The sequence below is a fragment of the Sinocyclocheilus rhinocerous genome, unplaced genomic scaffold (assembly GCF_001515625.1).
Source record: "Sinocyclocheilus rhinocerous isolate Xijiao unplaced genomic scaffold, SAMN03320098_v1.1 scaffold697, whole genome shotgun sequence".
In the NCBI taxonomy this organism is placed as follows: Eukaryota; Metazoa; Chordata; class Actinopteri; order Cypriniformes; family Cyprinidae; genus Sinocyclocheilus; species Sinocyclocheilus rhinocerous.
The window spans coordinates 1,649,318-1,660,005 of record NW_015664033.1 but is presented as its reverse complement, the minus strand read 5'-3'; the positions used below and the strand labels follow the sequence as shown (position 1 = coordinate 1,660,005).

The 10,688-nt window shown below is 38.7% G+C and overlaps 1 pseudogene; it reads right to left on the bottom strand.

Annotated features, from left to right (window-relative positions):
- Positions 1 to 10,688, bottom strand: part of LOC107729541 (synaptotagmin-C-like) — a 43,638-nt pseudogene that overhangs the window by 15,162 nt on the left and 17,788 nt on the right.

The window sequence follows — 10,688 nt, the reverse complement described above, 5'->3', positions numbered from 1 at the left end:
TGCATCAACAAAAATTTCTGGGTGTCACCCGGTGGCTGTTTGTGGTATAACGCCTAAATAAAATATTTTTGAATTCTAATTTTTTTTTTTTTTTTTTTTTACAAATCTTTATAAATTAATTTACTAATTAAGAGGTTTGTGTCCCTATACTTTTGTCCACATAGTGTGTGCTTAATTCAGATTAAAAATGTATTTACATTTGTCGTATTATCACTTGCATGAGTTTACAGAAATCAAATGGGCGGATTCTCCTATCTGAAGCATATGTGTTGAGATGCTAGGCTTGTTTTTTCCCTTACACTCTTTGTTGAAACTTTCATCCTTCTCTCAAGTTCTTGTTCTGCCAGACAGAATTAATCATCAGTTATGATGAAAAAAGAACAAGGGTAGCAGAGGTAAACAGAAAGAGCTGCAATATTTCATCAAAAACGTCAAGCATCTGAGGTACATCTCCAAGAACTATAGGAGCTGCCAGCTTTGGGTCTGTGTCCGTACACGTGATGTGAATTTATTTATTTTTTTGTTACACACCAGCACCTTGAAAAATGAATTATACCTCAAGTCATTTTTTTTTTTCGAACCAGCTGAGTAAGTAAATCCGCTAATGCCACCTGAGCAGCCGATTGGCTGAATCCTGCGTGTAAACATTTAATTTACATCCATTCACATGTCAGACACAAAAATGTCAGAAACATACTCAAATCCAGCATGCATCACTGAATAATTTTTCAATTTGTCTTGTCAGACAGAGTAGATGGTGCCAAATTTATCTTCTATCCTTCATTTGACCTAGTCGTGCTGTGGAAAATATCATCTACCTTATTTAAGCACACTGCAGCTTGTGTTTGATTTGATTTATTCTCTCTGTTCTCCAAAGGTACAAACACATTTTAAAATAACAATATTCTATGATGATGATAAAAATGTTTCTAAAAACTGCTCCATTAAGATGCAGTGGCAATTTCTGGAGTGCTCTTGAAAAAAGGCTCCTTTGCACAGTTGACCTTCACTAATTTCATGTAATTTTCTCTGGAAGGACGAGCGCATGCATCACTAGATCTCCTCACACCTCTGCTACCAACGTCCCCAAGGACACATCATCATCATCGACTTAGCATGTAATCACGCATGATTATCAATTGTGAAAAACGTCTCGTGAATATAAAATGAGCTTTTCAACTTTTCACTTAAGAGAAATATGCAAGTACAATAAAAGTTACCACCATTATTATAAAATCTGTCCTGGCTAAGCTTCTTATGAAATCCACCACAATTTCTTGGGTGAAATTCACTAAACCGTGTTGCATCTTAAATCACATACCACTCTAAAAACAGTTAACAAACACTATAGGCACAAAAACAGTGGTGAATCTAATTTTAAATGCCATTTTTTAAGGACAAACGTGCCTCCATTCTATGTAAAATGTAATTTTCTCCAGGACAAACATGCCTCCTTTCTACATATATTACATTGTAAAAAGTGGTTACCTTAAAGAGCTATTTCTACCTGATTTGATCAATAAAAATTAGCTTTGTTTGTATAAGTGAATGTTTTCAGGCGATATTAAACAATATTTTTGACTTAAATAAAAACTTTTTTTCATTTAGATGTTAATATATTTTTTAGTGTAGACTCAATGAAGATTTACTTTATTCACAAAACTCAGCGCTATTTGTCTTGCATAATTAACTTTGCGTATGTACTGCCCAGGGAAAGCAATTTTGCTCAAAAGAGACATTTGTGCATATTTTTATTGATGACAGCACTAATTTATCAAATGATGATCAAGTAAAGGAGAAGAGTGTTATATCTTGGCTCACTTCCAGAAGTTTGGTGTAGTCAAGTGCACTTCCAGCATTTCCTATTGAGGTGTTGGCATGATGCCGATATGTTCAGTGCGAGTGCTTTGACATATTGAGCAGTGGTGCTCACAGCAGACCAGGGTTTGAGTATGGCCCAGGTCATGTTGCCACCCTGTTCCCCTTCCTGTCTCTACTACTGTGTATGGCAGTGTTACTCATTGCGCGGCTCGCGAGCCTCATGTGGCTCGCCAAGCTTTACTTTGTGGCTCGCATGGCAGTAAATAATACGATGATATGACCATGCAGTCAATACAGATATTTCATAAATGCATTGCATTGCATATGACAGATTGATAAAAAGACATGCTATTTATGACTGGATGTAACTTTTGATACTTCGCGGTAAAAGTGGCTCTCCGATTGACTTTGCCCTATCAGTGCGGCTCCCATTAAAAAAATAGTGAAGACCACTGGTGTATGGCAATAAATGTAGCAAAAAAAAACGATTGCTGTTCTGCTCAGGACCTGGATGGCCACTTTCCTGCAGGGTTTAGATTTAACCACACTCTAACGCACCTCAACAATCTAATCAACTGTTCACCCAAAAATGAAAATTCTGTCATCATTTATTCACCCAACCTCTATGACAATCTTAATTCAGTGGAGCATAAAAATTTTGTCCACATAATGGGAGCCAATGGTAACCAAAACAGATTGGGGACCATCATTCTTTAAAAAAATATGTTCTTTTTTGGTTTGCCGAAGAAAGTCAGTCATACCAGTTTAGAACGATTTTTGGGTGAAGGATTTCTTGAAAATTACCCACAGGTGTGTTTGATTAGGGCTGTAACTCAACTCCCCGGGACAGTGGCCCTCCAGGACTGAAGTTGAATTGCCCTGCTGTACGGTCTCAATATAGTAGTCGAACATCTGTTGTAGTGTAGCATTCTGCATCCTTCACAACCTAGCACTAAGAACCGGTCTTTTTTGCCGTATTTGTGGCGTTACCTAATTTGCATAAATCAAGTGCTAAAACAACTCAGACAGCATGTGCAAATACACAATGCTATCAAATGGTTGTGGCTAGAAGGGATACAGCTTCGACCGGAAACTAACAATGAAATAAAATAAAATGTTCTACCTATTATATTGTGTTTTATTAACATCTACACCTACCCCAACCCTAAAACTACCCCTTACAATAATGCAAAATAGTAATTATTGTTGTATAATGTGACAGAAATTACACTATATTGATGTGTGCATGCCCAGTAGCCACTGCTGTATCCCTTCTAGCCTTAACCCTATCAAGCACTCTCACCGACTCCGTTTGTGTTTAAGGTCTAATGAAGGTTTAATATGTGTTTGTGTCATTATCTCACCGCGGTTCCTTCTACGATGTCTCTCCAAATTGGCTTCTCCCCGGTGCCCTCGCTGAAGTCCAGCAGGTTTTCCACCACCACTTGACCTATGAGGTCATGTCTGGAGAAGCGGTCGAAGTCGTAGATGGAGAAGTGGAGCTTGCGCGCGTGCAGCTCGGCCAGGGGCACGCCAAACTGGAACGTCTCATTAAAAACCGGGTTGAGAGTTTTTCTGTGCACCTGCGAACCAGAGCCACGGAAAGCCCGAGTGGAAATGAGAGAAAGTGAAGGAAATTAGATAAGCGGAGGAGCTGAGAGGGAAAAGTGAGTGAACAAGAGATTGGTTAACATCAAAACTGCAAATGCATAAAGTTAATTTAAAATGCACCGGCTGATAGAGATGTATTTTTAGATGAACTAGGGCACTAGGAAAAAAAAAATCCACAGGCAGGTTGAGAAACGCAACCAGATCTTAATGAGTCCTAAGAGGGTCTGCCATCTGAACAGTGGATTATTGTAAAAGCAGCGAGCTGACTCGCTAGGATAAAAAAAGATACCTTGGTCTGAAATTTCTTCTTCCTATCAGGCAGTAAGTAGATCTTGACATAAGGATCGGAGAAACCATTGGCATCCTTCGCCGGGAGATCCAGGGCTTTCAGTATCTTAACCACCAGCTGCTCCGTGCTGTAAGAAAGACATGTCAGCGTCACCATAATTCACTTTGAACTATCTGGATATTTCTGCGCTCGCTAGCCTGGGCGTGAGTTCATTTCAGCGTCATCTAACCAGCAATGACAAGAGCGTTTGGTTTATGTAGAAACAGGCTGACATCCAAGCCAGTATCAGGACAGCGTTGCAGCATCGAGTTCAGTGAGGCTCAGTGGTTGTCAGGTTCAGGAAAACAGGGGGAAAAAGAGAGGAGGTGCCAATTGTACAACCCGGCTCACCGGCTTGGAATTAATTGACAGATGGACAGAGCCGTACTTGTGCTGCGCAAGCTAAATGGCTCTTGTACGAACGTGAATATATGAGATAATACATCCTTAATGTGATAAAGACATGAATATTTGATGCGTAATGCAATGACTGTGGCCTCCAACACCGGACTTTATAAATAATCCAGAGCTTATAACGAAGCAAACCATAGGTCATTTCATGGCTAGACTGCAGCGAGGTTGTTGCGGACTGGTGCCAAGCACAGCATGACCGTGAACTTCTGAAGCGCGAGGCTCACCCAGTATTTGTGCAGATGTAAATAAGAGAGGCGGGGGAACTTCTGTGGTTGTTAATAAGGCCTTGTTAGAATGTGTCTCTCAGTGTTAGCAAATGCGTCACCCTTTCATTAGGACACTTAAACAAATCAGCAACGGCGGGGGAGGGAGAACACAAGAAGAAATACAATATGGCCTTAGACTGACATGTCGATCATAAAGAATGTGTGATGACATGGTACAAATCTCAACCAATCAGCATGGAAGCAAATAAATGAATCATGTGATATTATCATCCAATTTGTAAGTGACAAATTGAATCATTCATTATTGTACAATCATATCAAGACAAGGATTTAAGGGCTATTCATGCTGACAGCAATTTTTAGATATTTAAAGACAGTTGGCGACTTCCAGCAATACAAGCGACAGCAACTGATGTGATAAAGTATATAGTTGATATAGTTGGTTTATAGTTATATATATATATATATATAAATGCATTTTTTATTTTTTATTTTATTCAAATAATCCTGAAAAAAATTAATCACAATTTCCACGAAAATATTAAGCAATGTTTTTAACTTTAATAATAATAAGAAATGTTTCTTGAGAAGCAAATCATCATATTAGAATGATTTCTGAAGGATCATGTGACACTGAAGACTGGAGTATTGATGCTGAAAATTCAGCTTTGCCATCATAGTAATGTTACATTTTAAAATATATTCAAATAGAAAACAATTATTTTTATAAATAATTGATCAAATAGTTGCAAACTTTTAATAGAATTATTTCTTTAATTCCATTAAAAAAATATAACTGACCCCAAATTTTGAATGGTCATGTATATTTATAGAAGTATTAATAATTATTAATGTCATGCTCTTTACTTCCACAGAAAACACATCAGTTGATAATCAAATGACGGGCGGGAGAGTTATAATGGGAATATGGTCAGATAAGTTGTGTAGATAAACATAACATTTTAAACATGATTCAGATGCCATGATCAGTGCAGAAATCACCACTGCAAGTGCAAACAGTGATTCACTCCCTAAAATTGTTGGATAGTGGTCGAGTCGGATCGTCTACTAGCAACCAATGGCACAGACACACTGAAATTTCTTGCAATTTAATCGCTGTCAGCATGTGCAGCCCAAAAGACATGCTTGCTAATAGTAAAATTACATCAGATTGCAAAAGAAGATATTTGTTGACATTTCAAGTTGTAAAAAATAGTGTCATCCAGATGCATTTTGAGCTGTCCAGTCTAATATACATTATATCCGTTTAGCGGAATTAGAAATGAATCTCAAGTGGCATGCAGCACAACAGCACACTTTAAATCAGGCTGGTCTTTAGAAACGTAGGGTGCCATTAGCACTTAGTGCTATGATTGAAAATGACAGGCTCTGTCTTGCCCACATTACAGCGAACATTTAAAGCCACCCCATACCCCCCCTCAGTCATGTGTTGCACCGCACAACGGCTTTTCTATATTCAGTCACAGGCCCCCCTCCCCAATATCACTACGAAACAAAACAAGACTTCAAACAAAAGTCATGCACATGTTGTCTGAAAGCGCTCGTCCGGAAAACGCAATGATCGGCACTCAGCTGGAATCTGACAAATAGATGGATAAATTAAAATAATAATAAAACAACATTCGGCTCTAACCCTCATAGACAATGGGTTAGAAATAGCTGCTATTCCCTCTGTGCCGCATGTGTTATCGGCCTACTGCTGTGCTGATAGAAAGCTACGTCCCACCAGATGCGACTCTGACTGACAGTGTCAACCTGCCCGCTATTCCCAAAATGCTTGTAGCTGTGACATATTCGCATTGATGTATTGCAAACGCAACAGCATAGCAGGAGGTGTGATGATGTCAGTTAAACACACATGGGGATGAGAAACAATCTTGGCCGTTAGGCCTCGTGGAAACGCTGAGTAACATTTCCGTTTGCATTTGCTTTAAAAAGAAATACTGTTCATTTACTCACACTACAGGTGGGCGAAATAATCAAAAAATGTTATATCATGATATGAGTAATTTCATTTCATGATAACAATATATAGTTATTTTTGCTGGAAAAAAAATCACAACACCAAAACTTTAGACGACACTGAAATTTCACGATTCTAACAGCAAAAACTAATACTAGCCTACTTAATATAAGTAAAAAGACAAGTAAACCTTCAGAAATTTAATTAACTACAAGAAATAGGACAAAGTAATAGAATTGAACAAAAATACAAATGAATGCGTCGTGGTGCTCTTGTGAACGTGCGTCAACATCTGGCGTGGAACAGAAGAAATTGTTGAATAAAGTCGTTATTTTAGCTTTCTTTACGCACAAAAAGTATTCTCATAAAATTAAGGCTGAACCGCTGATGTCACATGGACTATTTTAATGATGTCCTTACTACCTTTTTGGGCCTTGAACGTGGTAGTTCTGTTGCTGTCTATGCAGGGCATAGAAGCACAGTGCTGTGTTATTATGTGTTTCTATTTCAAAATCTAAACTGGTTGACAAAGTTCTACCAGTTTACCATGTCTAGACTAAGATAATATATTGCTCACCTGGATTGTTTCAAACCCTCTTTCTTCCGAACACAAAAGATGTTAGGCAGAATGTCTAAGCTGCTCTTTTCCATACAATGAAAGTGAAGGGAGATCACGGCTGTTCATTATATGCAAAAGAGCAGCTTAGACATTCTGCTAAACATCTCCTTACATCTCCGTTCCATAGAAGTAAGAAAGACAAGGTTTGAAGCAACACGAGGAAACTGACAAATTTTTTTTTTTAGGTGAACTATCCCTTTAACTCAAAAGCTTTCCATCTCATGCGCACACGCAATCGTGACATACTCACCTTAGAGCTCACAGCAGAACATAATAGACCAATAATGTAATGAACAGGGACAGAGGTGTCAAATCATTTATTTGAACTGCTCCCTATGTGTAAGGAATGAGATATCAATCTCCACTCATCCATCTTCATCTCTTTCTCTCCCTCGGCCTCCTCTGTAATTCTGGCCGTAACACAGTATTGTGTTATTATGTGTTGACAGGCTGTGTTGTTTAAATTGGCTGGTCATATATAATTCATGAGTGAAACAGCCTCTCCTTCCTTCATTTCTCAAACATCAGCACTTTCCACCATTCTAATGTCCCTCTGCGTGACGGCAAAATAAAGGACCCGGTCTGACGTGCACGGGCTGCCCACGGCAAGCCTGACTATAACTCATTGTGCTGACTGCAACTCCCCTGCTTCTTTCTCCAGCTCGCCTTTTCAATTGTGAGCCCTGCCGATGAGATCTATTTATAACCCACTGATGTATTGAGAGGCATGGATCCACATTGTGTGACAATTCCACACGAGATGCTTCCCCGTGGGGAGAGGAGGTAATGGCGGGATGGATCCGAGTGGACTCACTTGAAGGCGTAGCGCAGGAGGAAGCTGATTTTGCCGCAGGTGTCGCCTTGTTTGCCATCCCCCTGGTCTCCCTGGCGCAGCCGGTAAAGTTCTGGTTTGATCTGCCCAATGCTGGTCAGCTGCTCACTCTTTTCCTCACCATGGAAATCAGGGCTGGAAAGCTGGTGAGTCATGGGCTTAGGCCTGGAGAGAGACCAGAGGGTGAACGTACTCACACATGCGCATGTATAGACAACAAACACAAGGACTGGTAGGGGGAAACGAAACATCTTCAGATGATATATATAATAATATAATTTATTTATAGGTCTACATTTCTTTCCTTTTTTGAATGTGGGGTTTTGAAAAAGGGACAGTAAAGGCATTTATAATGTTACAAAAGATTTCTATTTCAGTGATATTTCTATCACTGATTCCACAAAATATTAAGCAGCACAACTTTTTTCAACATAATAAGAAATGTTTTCTGAGCATCCAATCAGCATTTTAGAATGATTTTCTGAAGGATCATGTGACACTGGAGTAATGATGCTGAAAATTCAGCTTTGCCATCACAGGAATAAACTACATTTGAAGATACATTTAGAATATATAGAAAACAGTTATTTTAAACTGTAACAGTATTTCACAACATTAGACAATAGGGGAAAAAAAACTTTTAAACGGTAGCATATGTAAGACCTTTTAAAAAGAAAAACATTAAAGCTGCAGTCCGTAAGTTCTGCCTCTTTGTCGCCATCTCTGTTTGAAAACCTGGAATTGCAGCTGTGTGTGGAATTATCTTCCTTGCGTGGGTTGTGCTCCGGCACGGCTCCAGCGCGGATGAATCTAATGTTCTGAAGAGTATGTGTGGCAGTCAGTCACCGCACCAGTGTGGATATTGTACTTTGCACTCACAGATTCTAGCCTACGTCTTGGAATATGACCCAAATAAGAATTTTCACCGTATATTGCCATCTGAACAAGTAAGTAACAAGTCTGCCACGTTTGTTCTGACCAACTGAGGAAAAAAGCATTACCATAAATCTCGCTACCAATGGTGATTAAATCTAAAGATCGGTTAGCTCATATCACATCAAACCGTTCAAATTATTATTATTGTTATAATAATATATATATTATTCTCAAATGATTAATGTTAACAACATCATCTTTTAACCCAAAAAGCTAATTATGCTCCCTTCGAACTGGTTTTCTTTAAAATGCAAATCTTTGTAATCACAGGCTATCTGTAATCAGAAGCACATTTAAAACTGGAATATAATTTAATTTCATTCACATGTGTTTCATAAACACATAATCCTTTCTGGATTACAATCCGCCATCAAAATGATACATTTAATTATTCTGGCTGCTGTGAGAAAAGGCTATAAACGATCTGCCACCTGCAGGATCCTCACATGCGATAGCTTAGTAGCCGGGACAACTTCTTTATGTTTACAGACGTGACGTAATGACGCAGTGCCATGCTCGAATTTCCCACGAAAACATTATTATAAGCTAACCGTTGTGAATCGGGCTAAAGTAAGGCGATAGTTTTGAACACTGGCTGGTTATGTACTTGCTCAAATATTGATTTTGGATCATTTTTAACCAAAGAAAGTTACGGACTGCAGCTTTAAATTTCACTTCAATATAACATTCTGCACACATTCTGCAAGACACAAACCACACACTCACTCCGTCATCCTGTAAAACACACACACATAGAAACCACAGACAGGAACAAGAAGAGAATGTCACTGACCTGGTGGTGACCTGCTGCTGGGAATGAGCATTGGGCAGGTCTTTAGCAGCTGAGCCTCCTTCTGTTGCTGGGGGCAACTCGGGAGATGTCTGGCTCAACTTAAGGTTTGCTGAAAACAAGAGAAACCATAAACCATAGAAAAGATGAAAGGAGTAGTTAAGAGAATGGTGTATAATTAACAACAATCACTGTCTCTTAGGTCTCACAAAGAGTAAAGTAGTGCTTCTGAGTTTGATACACAGCAGACTTTTACTCACCAGCATTGTTGGGATAAGTGTCCATGTCTAGGTAAGAAGTGAGTATCTTTCCTCTGCAACAGGGGAGGAAGGTGTGAGGGGCCCCCTCCACCTCCGACCCCACCCAAACCGGCCCCGCCGGGCAGGAGCCCCGACGTCAAGCTCAGACCCCCACCTTCCTTATCTCTCCACGGCAACCAGCAGAGCTTCCAGGAGACGAAGAGAGAGACAGAGAGCAGCACGATGCCACAGAACGTTACAATGACGGAGAGCAGACTCACTGAGATCTCTGAAACAGAGAGAGAGTTTGATTTATTACAACCTTGAGAGGTAGCAAAAATCCTAAGGAGTTTAATGATTCTGGTTCATATTACAATGAATGCTTCCGGTTCCTTTATAATTACACTAATGGTTTCTTTAGGACTTGAATAATTGGTCCTAACTATATACTAAACAGATATACTTTATATAAAAAAGTAAGAAATTTAATGATTCTGGTTCAAATTCCAATGAATGCTTCAGGTTCCTAATAATTACACCAATGATTCTTTTAAGACTTAAATAATTGGTCCTAACTATATACTAAAGACAAATACTAAACAAAGGAAGAAATATAATGATTCTGAGGTAGATTTTATAGAACGCTTCTGGTTCCTTAAGTATTCTAATGATTCTTTTAGGACTTGAATAATTGGTCCTATCTACATACTAAGAATATATACTAAATAAATTATAAATAAATAATAATAAATTAATAAACTTTTTATTAAAGTTCCACTGAAAACAGTTCAGAATGTCTATATTTAAACATTATTTTATTTTAAACAACAATTAACAGCTTCACAAAGTAAAACATATACAATGCATACAAAAAACACACACAAACC